Below are 14,571 nucleotides of genomic sequence, written 5' to 3'. Positions count from 1 at the left end.
TACAGACACAACCAATGCACCACTACCTGGACAATGAGAGATATCCACCCACCATGCCAGATCAATCCCACAATGGAACATGAGTGCCCAAGATCTATATTGGCTCAGTTTTAATCACTGGTTGATTGTTGCTGTATCAGTTGAAACTGGTAATTGGCCAATGCATCTCTAATAGGTATATAGAGGTCATATTGCATCTGAGATCGACATTTTAATCGTAACTTGTAGTCTATCATATTTCATCAAAACAGATTGAGTTTATTAATTAATGATGACTAGGCCAAATTAAGTGCTATGGGAGGACTCAGTGACTAGTATGGTTGTGTCACATCTCTTGATCGCTTGAGACCATAGTTTGAGTATCTACCCCAGCTCTATGTGTGTGGAATTTGCATGTTCTCATCATGTCATCACGGAGTTTCCTCCGGGTTCTCCAGTTTCACTCCAACAGCCCTTAGTTTCTGGGATAGGCTGCAGACCCCCGCAGCCCTGTATTGGACTAACAGCATAAAAGATCAAGGAATTAAGTGAATTAAAATATCATGTTTAACAAAATTGATTATGTTTAGTAGCATCCTACAACCATAAAAATCGCAGTGCGGTACAAACCTCAATTTTGGGTTTGCAGTTCGATGCAATTCTGGTATGACAGGGAAAACAGAATTTGATTTGAAATTATTCATTATTTAAAAAATGCAAACAGAACACAATTAGGATCAGTTGTAAAATGACGGCATTGTGTCTGTGGACATGTCTGAATAACAAGACCTAGTCATTCATCCATCCACCCATCTATCCATTTTCTGTTATTATTCTGGTGCAGGTTACAGGGGCAGCAATCTGAGCAGGGATGCCCTGTCCTCATTCACCTCCTCCAGCTCCTTCAGGGAGGATACAAGGGCATTCCCAGACCAGTCAAGAGAGATAATCTCTCTGTCATGTCCTGGGTTTTCTCTGGGGTCTACTCCCAGTTAGACATGCCCAAACCACCTCCTTAGGGAGGTGCCCAAGAGGCATCATGGATAGATGCCTGAATCACCTCAGCTGGCTCCTTTTGATGCAGAGGAGCAGCGGCTGCACTTTGAGCCCCTGTCTGAGCTCCTCTCCTCTGCTGTCCACTACTGGGTTTGGGGGCTGCTTGAAGCCACAGATCTGCAGGTGCGGACCGGGAAAGCAGGTGAAAGAGATACGGACTGAGGTAAATGGGATTTAATATGGGAACAGGGAGGGCAAACGAAACAGAATCATTATAACGGCACGTAACAATACGTTAAATACACTGAACTAAAAAGGACAATTCGAAACAGCTGGTAAACATGGGCTATTCCACACGGGGTTAACGAGGGGGGCATGGCACACAGGAGGATCGGACGAGCGGGTCATGACAGAACCCCCCCCCCCAAGGCACACACATTGGGTACACCCCAGGGAAACGAAGGGCGAGACAGGACTGGGACAGGACCTGGGGAAAACAAAACCAAGAAGATCAATCGGACACAGGGAACAAAACCGACACACAAAACAGGCACAAAGACAGCAGCTCAAACAAGAAACGACAAACCACAGAGAACGCAGACAGATACAGGGGCACCAAAAACAGGAACACAGAACCCAAGGAGGGGGACAACGACAGGACCAAAGGACCGATAGGGAATGGAGGAACAAAAAGACCAGGAGTGAACATAGGAGGCACGAAGAGACCAGAAGGCACAGAGGGACGAGAAGTAGGCATAGGAGGGATGAACCCAGGGGCCAGAAAGGGAAAGGATGGGGAACCAAGGGGAGCCCGAGGGAACTGCAGTAGGCAGAACGTGGCAGAGGCAGCAGGCGACGGCGAGGCCTGAGCGGGGGGGGACCTTGGAGAGAGCGAGGAGGAAGACGGAGGGACAGATGGAGGAGGCGCAGAGGAAGTCGGCCGGGGCAGCAGGGGAGGCGAGGAGGAAGTCAGACCAAGGAGGGAGGGGAAGCCGCAGCAGGCGACCGATGATTCGACGCGTCGGAGGTGGAGCTGAAGGCGGCCGCCTCTGGAGCCCCAGCCCGGGAGACCGAGGGTGAACCGGGAGCAGAGCGGGCAGGACATAACCCTTGCGCAGGTGGCCTCTCCCATTGCAGGAAACCGAGACGTGAGGACCCAGCCGGGATCAACAACACTGGGGTGATGGTCGGGGTGAACCATTGGAGGTGTCCATTAGGGAGATCCCCGAGGGGTCCCATTTGAGCTCCTCCTCTCTCTACATCATGGTAGGAGGAACAATGGTCAGATAGTCTGGGACATCCTCGGGAACAGGGACTGGATCTGGGGTGACTGGAGGTGGAGCTGGAGCCTCTATAAGTGTAGCTGGCCAATTAAAAGTGGGCGGAGCAGGAAGCAGAGGAGTGTCGGGAGCGGCGCCTTGGGTAAAGCCGGGACCTCGAGCAGTGCAGGAGGTGTGGGCGCAGCTGGGGCCTCGGGCGGTGCAGGAGGCATGGGCACAGCCGGGACCTTTGGTGGTGCAGGAGCCTCAGGGACGGGTGGAGTAAGGACAGGCGGAGCAGAAGCAGCGGGCGGAGCATCAGGGATGGGCGGAGTAGGGACCGACGGAGGTGGCACGGGACCTCAGGCGGAGCAGGAACAGGCGGGGGCGGCGCTGGGACCTTGGGCGGTGCAGGGACAGGCGGGGGTGGCCCGGGACCTTGGCCCGAGCGGCAGGCGGAGCTGGGACCTCAAGAATGGGTGGAGCAGGGACAGGCGGAGTAGGTGCTTCAGGGATGGGCAGAGCAGAGACGGATGGAGCCGGGACATCGGGCACAGCAGGAGCCTCGGCTGTAGTAGGAGGTGGAGGCGGCACCTCGGGCGGTGCAGCAGCAGGCGGAGGCGGTGTCTCGGGCATAACTGCAGCAGCAGGGACTTTGGCCAGCGCAGCAGCCTCAGAGGGTGGCGAGGCAGCAGCAACCGGGACCAGAGTCTCGCTGGACGGTGTGGCAGCTGCCAGGACAAGCAGGTCGGGAACAGGCGGGTCAGGCACATCAGACGCCAGTGGAGGCACAGGGACCATGGAGGGCAAAGCAGGAGCCATAGGAACCACGGGGTGCGAAGCTGCAGGAGGCACAGGAACCATGGGGAGCGAAGCTGAACGTTGCGTCCCAGGTGCGAGCTCGATGTCCCTTGCTGGGGAAGCCTGCTCCGACCTCAAGTGAAGTAGCTCTCTGAGGGTCTTCTCTGCTATAATCAGCTGCTGCAGTGGGGACTAGGGGGGTAACGGTAGCGAACTCCCTCCTTAGCTGTTCCATGAGCAAAGCTGCCTTTGGGGAGTCTCGCACCGCTGGCTCCCCCATCATTCGCCAGAAAAGATTCTGGAGGGCAAAAAACCGCTTGGCCAGGATCTCAGGCTCGGACGATGGCAAAGCTGCTGGCAGAGGAACAGACCTTGCTGGCGATGTTGCAGACACCGCTGGCACAGGACCATCTGAGGCTCTACATCCACCACCGACACAGGAACCACGGGGGGTGCTGCTGGGGATTGTGCTTTAAAAGTGGGCATTGCCCCTTAAAGGATCATGGGGACCCACAGGATGGCATCTCTAACTGACCCGGCCCCTTTAAGAGTCAGGTGCTTCCTCATAAAGGGGCAAGCTGCAGGTCTTGTCAGGCAAGTGGCGGCGATCCGGACATTGGGCATCTGCTGGGGCGCAATGGCGGCGGCATGAAGCACAAACACCGCTGGCTTCTCCTGGTTCCACGAAGGGAAGGCAGCGGAGACCGCAACGGCTCCCTGGAGGAACTCTGGCGCTTCCTCATGTTGTCGGCTCTTCCACTTTATCTTCTTTGCTGGTGGAGGCGGAGTCGGGAACGTTTTGGGCCGCTCGGACAACAGGCTGAATGGTAGTCTACTGTCCAAGGTTACCTGCCTCATCGTGCACTCTGCTGCTCCTCCGCAAAGCTGCTGTGTGATCGAGCGCACCTCCCTAGCTAGATGCGTGTCTACGGGCAGGGACATCTCCTCTAGGAGGTTCCGGCCTCGGTGGGCTAAAGCCCGAGGCACGGGATTGTCCCGGATCAGACCAATAGATCACCTCGTCAGCAGTGTCGAGGTACTCCTCTTCTTCCATTAGAAGCGATGTTTTCGCGAATTCTGTCATGAAGCGGTAAGGTGCAGACCAGGAAAGCAGGCGAAGGAGATACGGATTGAGGTAAAATGGATTTAATTGGGAAAATGGAGGGCAAACGAAACAATAACCGGCATGTAACACTACAATGATAGAACTGGGGACATTGGGGCTCAATGTCTCCAGCCTCTCTTGGAACGTGAACATGTTATAGTAACAGAGCACCACTTGGGTTCAACCCATCCCTCGCCTCAAAGTCGAAGAGAGGTGACCCTCTTGTTCAATGTACTGGTGCAGAACTGGAGGGCTATGAGTAGGCTCACACCTACCTGGTGCCTCTCACCATGGGTAACTCCAGAATGGTACACAGTCTAGCTACATTGAGGTGAGCCTAACTGTATCTACTGTAGGCAGAATCTCTTCACCTCCTGCACAAACTCAGGATCCTGCCCATAATTGATCTGCTATCCTCTGACCTACACTACATCAGATCCCCACGGCTGTATTTTTGCTTTTATATTGGGGTTTTCTGAATCACACTTCTGGTTGTGCACCTAGGATGACAACCTTGGAGACGCTTGTTTTCACATTGAAAATAAATATGTAAAATAAATGTAAAAATTTAAAATATAACATTGTAACTATAGTCTTTGTTAAATCACTTTCGTGAACAGTAAGTGAATCCCTTAACCTTCTCTGCATGCTGTATGTATTGGGTTACAGCCACAAGATTCACTCAATTAGAGGGAGTTTGTATGAGCAAGCAGGTGTACTTAATAAAGTGGTTACTGCATATGCAGGCAAAGATACCAAATAACCCTATTTACTGCTGAGCCAGAAATCTACGTTTTCATATCCTTGATTTATCCTTCTTTAGGGAAAAGGATACCATCAAAGCTCCATGTAATTAAATAGTGGTTATTATCATTTATGTCCTTCCCAAAGGATAAACTGCTGCAATTCCTTTGAACGGCATTACTGTATTATTTTTTAAATGTTCAGCACAAGTAAGTAAATAGCAAGATTTTTTAAATATACAGAAATTGTTTTGTTCGTCATGGATGTTTTGCTTATATAACATTAAATTGTTTATAATGCATTTTGTTTTAGTTATAAGATGTGCAAAGATTGACATCCAGAGATTAAACCCATCCATCTTCCAACCTCTTGTGCAACACAGGCTTGTGTGGAAGTGCAGAGCATGAGGCTGACTAATTATTGCTATTTAAATTAACAAGTATAACTTCTGTATCTGGGACATAGTAGGTATTCAGTTTCACAGAGAAATTATAGTCGTGTACATCAAACAATTTAACAATACAATACACTGTGAATCAGAGTTACATTTTCTCCTGCCCTTACTTTGGAATTGCATACTGTATACATGCATGTATACAAAATTAATAAGAAAAATGTAATAAAAGAAATTATTGGTAAATATCTGGTTCTACAATGTTTTATAAGAATGCAAGTACATCTATAATGTGTGTAAGCAAACCAAATAGCAAGCTTATCTAATGTGTAATATAGTTCAATGAAATGTGTATATATATGTATATACCAGCCCCACCCCCCATAGTAACCATGTAAAAAACCCAATAAAATGGATAGATACTAAATATTTTGTCTATTCAAAAGTATTTTTTATTTACATTTTCTAATGTTTTAAATCTATATACACAATTATTAGAAATATATATTTAAAAAGTCAAGTGACATTTTGTATTTGGACATGTTATTTTCTTGTAACCTTTCCTCTCTCGGGTAAAGTGGCTCATTGTTCCATTGAAAAATTCTGTGCATGCACTGCTCTGAACTGGGTTTTATTTAAGTGTGATTGATCTCTTTGTGCTGCAAGTACCCACAGGATGATGATTCCAGAGGGCCATGGACAATAGCATGAATAGAAGGTTATTTGTGTTTTATCTTGGGCACCAGGCTCCTTCTGCTTGTATCTGCCTATTAAATAGTGAAACATAATTTCCAAGTATCTGTAATACCAATAAATAACTTATCAACCTAATAAGTGAATTATACATTAAATGGTGTATGTAAAGAGGTGATGGTACTGATTACTGCTGCTCTATACTAAAGACTTTAGAAAATTCTGCACTCACAAATGAGCTGATGTTAAATTAATATGAGGCGCCCTACCATTTACTGTGTATTAAGTGGGGATTTGACTGTTTATAAGTTAAAAGGAGGCCTGTGATTTGAATGTGTGAAGCTGAAGTTAAAGAAGTCCATTTGGATGCCATTGAGATGTGATCCATTTGATTGCTTATTTAATTACAAACTGAATTTGTTTTGTACTGCAAAATTGGTAAGCAGGATGAGCAATTCATAATTAAACACTTTGTTTTGGTCTGACAGCTGGGAAGTATGTTGTGAAAGATATTGTCCATAATGTTAATGTTATGATCTCATCCTAGACGGGTAATTGTGGTGTTAGGGGAATTTGGTAAAGAACAGCGTTGCACAAAAAGCTGGTGTTTCCTTATCTAAATTTTTTGAATCTGCAGTGCATATGAATGAAATTGATCAGGAAAAAGTGGGATATTATATTGATGAAGGCATTTTAATCCACAAATGGAAGCCTACAGCAAATGGTGCATGACCGTCTTTTGTGATATTTCTTTTGGCCTGGTTTAAAATCCACTGTTATTAAACATGGTCATTCTATCAGCTGGCAGGAAAACCTAACCAGGCTCTGCTACATCCCATGGTGGCTATAAGTGAACCTTCTGAGCGCATTGTAATTGACTGTGTGGGACCCCTTCCAAAGACAAAACCTGGAAATCAATATCTTCTAACTATAATATATATTGCCACACATTTTCCTGAAGTTATTCCTTTGTTTACTCTTAAAGCTAAAACTGTGGTGAAAACAGTGATAATACTTTGCTCTGCCTTTGATCCTCTAAAAGGTACATGGATGGACCGGACGATCAGGGCAGGACAAGTGGAAAGCACTTCCCAAGTATCAAAAGCTTTTACAGTGATCACTGTACCCACAAATCCAGTACACCTTGTGTATTGGCCTGAGAATAATGTATTAATACTGTGTTCTGTTCCATTTTGCTGTGTCTGGCTGCCAAATTCAGAAATCTTATACTGTAAGGCTTGACAGCTTTTTTGAACCATCTCTTGGAGTCTGAACATAGTGATGTCATTCAGTTAATTAGAAGCTACTCCAGTTTATTTTCAGGCATTCATATATGGTATGTTAATTGCGTAAAGTTCGATCTGCATGTTACGTCACAAAGCTTGATTTACTAAAAAGCAGTTTTGCCTTTTGGGCTCTTGAATGCCCCAGTAACTTTTCAAAGATTATTGAATCTTGTTCTTGCGGGGATACCTAATTGTGAAGCTTTTTTAAATGATGTGGTTGTGTATTCATCCATGTGGGATTTGCATTTGAAGATTCTTCACTCAGTGCTTGAATGGCTGCATTGACCTTAAACCTGACCAAGGGTGAACTTGGTGAAGTCACAGTTAATTACTTACTGTAGGTAAACTAACGTACATCCTGTGGATGCTTAAGTAAGTGCAATTACTAATTTCCCTATCCGCACTTCCTACAGCCAGTTACATTTTGTAAGAATTTCTCTACTGTTTAGTATTTTCTTTGGTCAGACAAGTTTCAAGATGCGTTTGAATCCATGAAGGTTTTATTGTGTAACACCCCCATTTTGGCGGCACCTTATTTTTCTCGGCCATTTACAATCGACATTCAAGTGGCTACATCTGTAAGCTAGAAGTGGATACCATTGCTACTGCGGCAGGTGCAGTATTATTACAGGAGGATCCTGAAGGAGTTGACTGTCCCATTCAATATTACTCCAAGAAGTTTAATCATCAATTAAATTACAGTACCATCAAGGAGGAAACCTTAGCCTTGCTACTAGTGCTCCAGTACTTTGAAGTTCATCTTGGATCTAGTTCCTTCCTGAAAATATTTTAAATTGATCACAATCCATTAGTTTTCTTAAGTTAACTGAGTAATAGAAACCAAAGGTTAATGCAGTTGTCTCTGCTTGCACAGCTGTACCCTTTAAAAATCAAACACAAGAAAGGGTTTGAAAATTGTGTTGCAGATACCTCATCCTGAGCTGAAATGTACCATATTCTCTGTATTTTTTGTGTTCAAACATTAGAGATGTTTGTTGCTTGCAAGGTAGTGTCCTGTGGCAGATTGTGAGAGGAAGATACAAAGAATCCGTGCAATTAAAAGGCTGGTGACCTGGCATTTGGGGGGGGGGGGGGGGAGAGAGCGCTCTTTCATCTGGCAGTCAGACCCAAAATTTCCAGATGGGTCTGCATCTATATGGTAATGCATGATTATATTCCATTCTTATCATTTAGTGACACTTTAAGAGCAGAGTACTTTTGGTTTAAGTTAGCTCTCCTGTTTTTCTTTAGGAAAGGGCGATGCAGATATATAATACTTTTATGTCACTCAGAGACGTTGTTTTTCATTTACTTAGTGTCCTTTTTGTTTGTTAGATTGACTTCACTCACCCCTGAGTTCTTGGTTTCCCTTTATTAAAATAAAACTCCTTTTGTTATTTATAATTAAACCCTGTTTGGTTTGTTTAAGTCTGACAGCTGGTGCAGAAGGAGTCTTGTCTGTGCTGGGTAGTAAGATTGGTAAATTTGCTGGGCATTCACAGAAGTTAGCTTGCAATTCGTGTTGGTGAGAGAACATGCAAACTCGACACACAGAGCTGCGAGTTTCTGGGCCATCCGAGATTATATTTCATAGGAGATATAATTTCACTTAGTACCCATATCTGTGGAAAAATGGTATAATGAAACCCTAATTTCTCTGAATATACTTTAGTGAGAGCAGTGAATTCAACCTTTTCTTATTAATGATTATTGTCTAAATATTAGGAACAGGTGGTGAACAATCAGTAAACTGCCATACTGCTGTTCTCAGAATTTAGTATAATGCGATTTTCTTCTGACCCTTTTGGTGAAAGCCTGTCCACGCCCATTTATATTTTAGCCTGTTCAGGAGGAGATGATATATGCCTCCATTAGCCCACCAGCAGTTCAATCTGTGAAATGAAATTCAGTATCTGTTTAGCATTACTCAATAACCCTCTCTCCACCAAGATTAGAGAAGTCTTTTGAATTTTAAAATATTAGAATTATAATCAAGAATTGTAGTGAAGTATAGAAAAACTCATGGCTTGCAATCATATATGCAAGCTGAAAAAATCTCTTACTCATTCATTCATTCATTCATTCATTCACTCATTTATTTTCCATACGCAATTTTCTTAGCCAATCCAAAATGAAAATTGGCTGGAATGAGGATTTTGTTTTTGTCCTTTTGCATTATTTTATTTATAAAACTCATATCATTTATTTAAACATAATTGATTGGTGCTGATTTTGTGGTTAAAATGTCATGAATTGCTCAGAATTGCTTAAAATTTTTCCAATTAATTATTGCTTAATCAGATTTTTTATTTTATTTATTTTCCTGTTGGTTCTTGCACTGTTTATTTACTGTTTGCTGTATTTATATTAATTACACATATACATGCACATATGAAACTATAAAGTTTACATTCCTGTAATTCTGTAATACTGTATTCCAAGTAGGTGGATTTGTAATACCAAAATTTCTGATGTAAACCAACAGAGGGCACTGTTGAGGGATATTTGATGATAAAACCATCAATCCGCCAAATGCTTATCCTGGAAACCTGAAACCTATTCCAGGCAGCACAGGATATAAAGCTGTGATGCACTCTGATAGGAATGCCAGTCCATTGCGATGCACATATAGGGACATATTCCCTCAAACAGTCACACACTAGGGACAATTTATATGCATCAATAATTTAGCAGGTAGCCAGGGGTGGGCAATCTTATCCAGAAAGGGCTGCTGTGTATGCTCAATATCAGTTTTGCTGCAACTCACTAATTAGATTACTAATTAGAGGGCTGATTGATTGAGACCTCACACCTGGGTTTGAATAGCTGACCTAAAGGTTATCCCAAAAACCTGCATACACACTGGCTCTTTTCAAACAAGATTGGCCTAAGTGAATTTCTCTGCAGAAAGAAACAGGAAAAATATATCTGATTCCCTGGGTGTTCAGTGTGTATGTGTTACCATTTATCGTTAAGTTTTTTAGTCTTTACTTTTAGCTGATAGTAGTCATATGAGAATAATTAAGTAGAACAAAGATCTTTTATTTTAATGACCATGCAGTGCTTTAGTTCATGCATCTTACCTACAATCAGTTTGTTACTAAGTCTCAGTGCATTCACATGGGATTGGCGCCATCTAGAGGATGGCTTTGAATATCACGATTGTATCGTTCCACATAAGCAGTGTCTCTTTAAAAGAATTTTCCAGTATAGGCTTGTGGTTCTGCACCGTATCCTAGGAAGTTAGGGGCGCAGGGCTGAGAGTATGCCATGGACAGACAGAATGTATATCAGCCTAATACAGTGCACTCAAACAGACTCTCGGGGTACTTTAGAGAACCTGGTGGCTACCGACACATCGGAGGGTGGGGGAGCATGTACATGTTGGACGCAAGATGGCAGTGCAACTCGGTGCACAAATGTGAAGTCATTTATAGGAAATTCATTATTAGCGTATCTCAGGAAATACAGGGCAGGGGGCACCTAGATAGTAAGTATCACAACTGAAGAATTTCTAATAGAATTAAGACATATTTAGGTTAAATGTGATATAAATTGTTAACACTTTACTTGAGGGGATACAAATAATGTAGTAAGACACTCTTAAAGTATTCATTAACCTGAAACTAAGTGTTAGTTTCATGCTGATCCCTTGCTCGTTCATCATTAATTAGTCATAGCAGTTCATGTATTTCATGCAGTTATTATATTTGTTTATTATTTGTACTTGAGTAGTAACTGAGTCACTGAGTTACTTGTGCCCCCCCCCCCGCCCCCCAAATAAAATATTAGCAATTGTTGTATTGTGTATTCAGTAGTTTTGTACCCTAAAAATATGACTTTTAAGCAAGTTATTTAAAGAATGTCACCTCGATTTAAATGTCTGGGGTTCTACCCAAGAAAACTAGTGTCTGTAAATTTGATTTGTAGGAGGATCCACTGAAAGCCTGTCATCCTATGGGGGGGGGGGTCTCATTTGTCTTGCACAACAGTGTTAATTTTGACAGCATATTTTGATTTAGATTAAGTCTTAGTTCTTTGACAAAAGTGAAACTTGGTATAAGTCATATTTTAGTAATTTTACAATTTTTTTTTTGTTTTAGTCTAGTTTAAGTCAATGAAATTTACGGGATATTTAGTAGACTGAATGTTTATAAAAATAAGTCAATAAAAAACTTGTGTCCTCTCTCAAAAATGTTATCTAGTATCAGACTGTCATGCAATAAGGACGAAGGACGTGGGAGCACTTCTGCTAGCAATTGTATTCCCAGTAAAGAATTTTCAAAGGGAATTAGGGCTTTCGCTATCGATTTTAGTAACCAAGTAATCTAATGATTAGTTTGATGATTGAGTAATTAATAATAATAAGAATAATAATGCATTTTATTGAAAGTTGCCTTTCAAAGCACACAAGGACATCGCATAGAATTACACAACGAAAACAATCAGAATTTTAAAAAATGACTAAACTAAAACAGTATAAAAAGGTAAAAGAATTTACATTGAGTAGGCACTCTTAAACAGATGCGTTTTTAGTTTTGATTTAAAAAGAGAAAAGGAGGTGATACTTCAAATGTCTTTTGGTGGGGAGTTCCAGAGTCGGGGAGCAGAGCAACAGAATGCCCTGCTCCCCATAGTGACAAGGCTGGCAGAAGGGACGATGTGGTGAATAGAGGAGGAAGGAGAAGGAGTAGCAATGTGAATAAGATCAGACAGGTATGGAGGAGCGAGATTGTGGATGGCCTTAAATGTATAGAGGAGGATTTTGAAATGCTTAGATGTACTGGGAGCCAGTGCAGCTGCTGCAGCACCGGGGTGATATGATGTATAGAGGGGGCTTTAGTAATAATATGAGCAGCAGAATTTTGAAGTAATTGAAGCTTATGGAGGGATTTGTTGGTCAGACCAAACAAAAAGGAATTGTAGTAGTCCAGTCGTGAAGTGACTAAACTGTGAACAAGGATAGCGGTAGTATGGGGGGTAAGGGAAGGACGGAGGTGATTAATATTGCGAAGATGGAAGTATTTGAACCAAGTGATATTATGTTAATATGAGATTGAAAGGATAATGTGCTATTGAGGATGACACCCAGACTCTTAACCTGAGGGGAGGGGGAGATTGTGATTGAAAAACTGTTAGCTTTAGAAATTGTTGATTTGGTACCAATTAGAAGAAATTCTGTTTTTTTCTCTGTGAAGTTTAAGGAAATTAGAGGTAAACCAAGATTTTAACTGATTAATGCAATCAGTAAAGGAGGAGAGTGGGATGGTGGAATTGGGTTTGCTAGAAAGATAGAGCTGGGTATCATCCACGTAGCAATGAAAATGTATGTTGTATTTACGAATACAAGCAGAGAAGCAGAGTAGCACATACATTACCAGTCAAAAGTCTGGACAGGCCTACCCATAGAAATTTTTATTTGTACTATTCTCTACGTTTTAGAATAATTATAAAGACATCTGTAAAATTACCAATATGGAGTTATGTATTGACCAAAAAAGTATTTAAAGAAATAATTTGTTAGGGGTCAGGTCTCTGGGTTTGGATTCAGAAGGTGGCTGGTTCAAATTATGAAAGTAACAAGTGATTCCACCATTGGGTCCCTGAGCAAGGACCTTAACCCCAACTGCTCCAGGGACTCGCTGATGTGACTTTCTCCTCTATGCCATTTTGATGAGGTGACCTCCTAGGAAGCTTTTTCAGCTGTTCTGAAGGAGATTCCACATATGCTGAGCACCCACGGTGCCATGGGCCTGCCAAATACACAGTGTTAATGTCAACATCATATGTTGTGCACATGCATTTGTGACATCGCATGGACTGAGATAGTTGCCTGGGTCAATACCACCAATAAGTTACAATCAAATATTTTACCCTGTCATATTTTAGCAAACTTTGCAGTTTTAATGATGGCACCCTTTCAACATTATCGTTCCATCCATCCATCCATTTTCCAAACCGCTTATCCTACTGGGTCGCGGGGATCCAGAGCCTTTCCCGGAAGCAATGGGCACGAGGCAGGGAACAACCCAGGATGGGGGGCCAGCCCATCGCACGGCACACTCACACACCATGCACTCCTACGGGCAATTTAGCTAATCCGGTTAGCCTCAGCATGTCTTTGGACTGTGGGGGGAAACCGGAGTACCCAGAGGAAACCCCACGATGACATGGGGAGAACATGCAAACTCCGCACACATGTGACCAAGACGGAGACTCGAACCCGTGTCCCAGAGGTGTGAGGTAACAGTGCTAACCACTGCACCACCATGATGCCCCCTCAGCATTATCTAGTGTGTTTTAAATAAATCAGTCTATACTTTATATCTGCTCCTTTTGCCTCCATGCTTGCAGGGTGGCACGTTTGTAAGAGACTTAACAAATATTATATGGAATTTTGAATTCTATAGAGATGATATTAAGCAAAAGCAAGTGATTTGCTGCACTGCTTTGTGTCTGTTAGTACAACTTGCAGCAACACCACTAACTTATTTGACAGACTGTATTGATAAATAACTTCTATTTTACTATAGTAAACTGGTAAATTTTCTACTCTTTTTTTGCTTTTATAGATATCAATTTGAACCTTTTCCAGTATCGTTCAACCCTACTCAATACACACAATGCCTTCACAAAAATAATTAATATAATATGGTTATGTAGCCTACCGTATTTTGCGTTTTGTATGATGATGTGGCAAAGCGATGGGGTAGCCTTTGTGGAAGGGAAATTTACTAAAGTTATTTTTCTCAGATTGACGACAAAGTCTAGGCTACTCCAAAATGCTAAAGGGGCACCTAGCTTATAGTTATCTATGGCTAAGCTGTATCATTGTATGAGTCTGTCAAACCCCATTGACTTGTTTTAAGATGATGTTGAAAGAAGTCATGCTGTTGTACTTATGTTCTGCTTTGCACTACTGACAGAGCACTGCATTTTCATTCACTTTTAACTTGAAGTGCTTCCACACAACTGAGACTCTGTTTTTATTTGGACTTTCATCCTCTGTGCTCCATCTGCCTTCTGCATATCGCTGCATAATTGAGAAGGGAAATTTTAATCAATGCAGTTTTAAAACTGAGTAATGAAGATTAATCGAGTAGTCTCTAAATGATTTAATTTAGACAACTCTAAATGGAATATTATGTCATATTACATTTCAGCCTCTGTGGTGAGAAATTAGGCTGATATTGAAACCCTCCAAAGTTAGAGACAACTGCAGTATTTCTTACTATAGAAGGTTCCATGAGAGGAGAAACTGGATGAGATCAGAACATGCTTAGATACCATTAGATAGTATGAGTGGCTGGTGTG

General features: G+C 42.6%; 1 protein-coding gene across 7 annotated transcripts in view; it reads left to right on the top strand.

The window, feature by feature from the left end:
• akap6 (A kinase (PRKA) anchor protein 6) overlaps nt 1-14,571 on the top strand; it is a 168,444-nt gene that overhangs the window by 36,256 nt on the left and 117,617 nt on the right. The gene's annotated exons all lie outside the window — the stretch shown is intronic.

Source organism: Brienomyrus brachyistius, chromosome 14, assembly GCF_023856365.1.
Source record: "Brienomyrus brachyistius isolate T26 chromosome 14, BBRACH_0.4, whole genome shotgun sequence".
Classification (NCBI taxonomy): Eukaryota; Metazoa; Chordata; class Actinopteri; order Osteoglossiformes; family Mormyridae; genus Brienomyrus; species Brienomyrus brachyistius.
The sequence above is the reverse complement of the archived record's forward strand: the minus strand, read 5'-3'. Positions and strand labels throughout refer to the sequence as shown.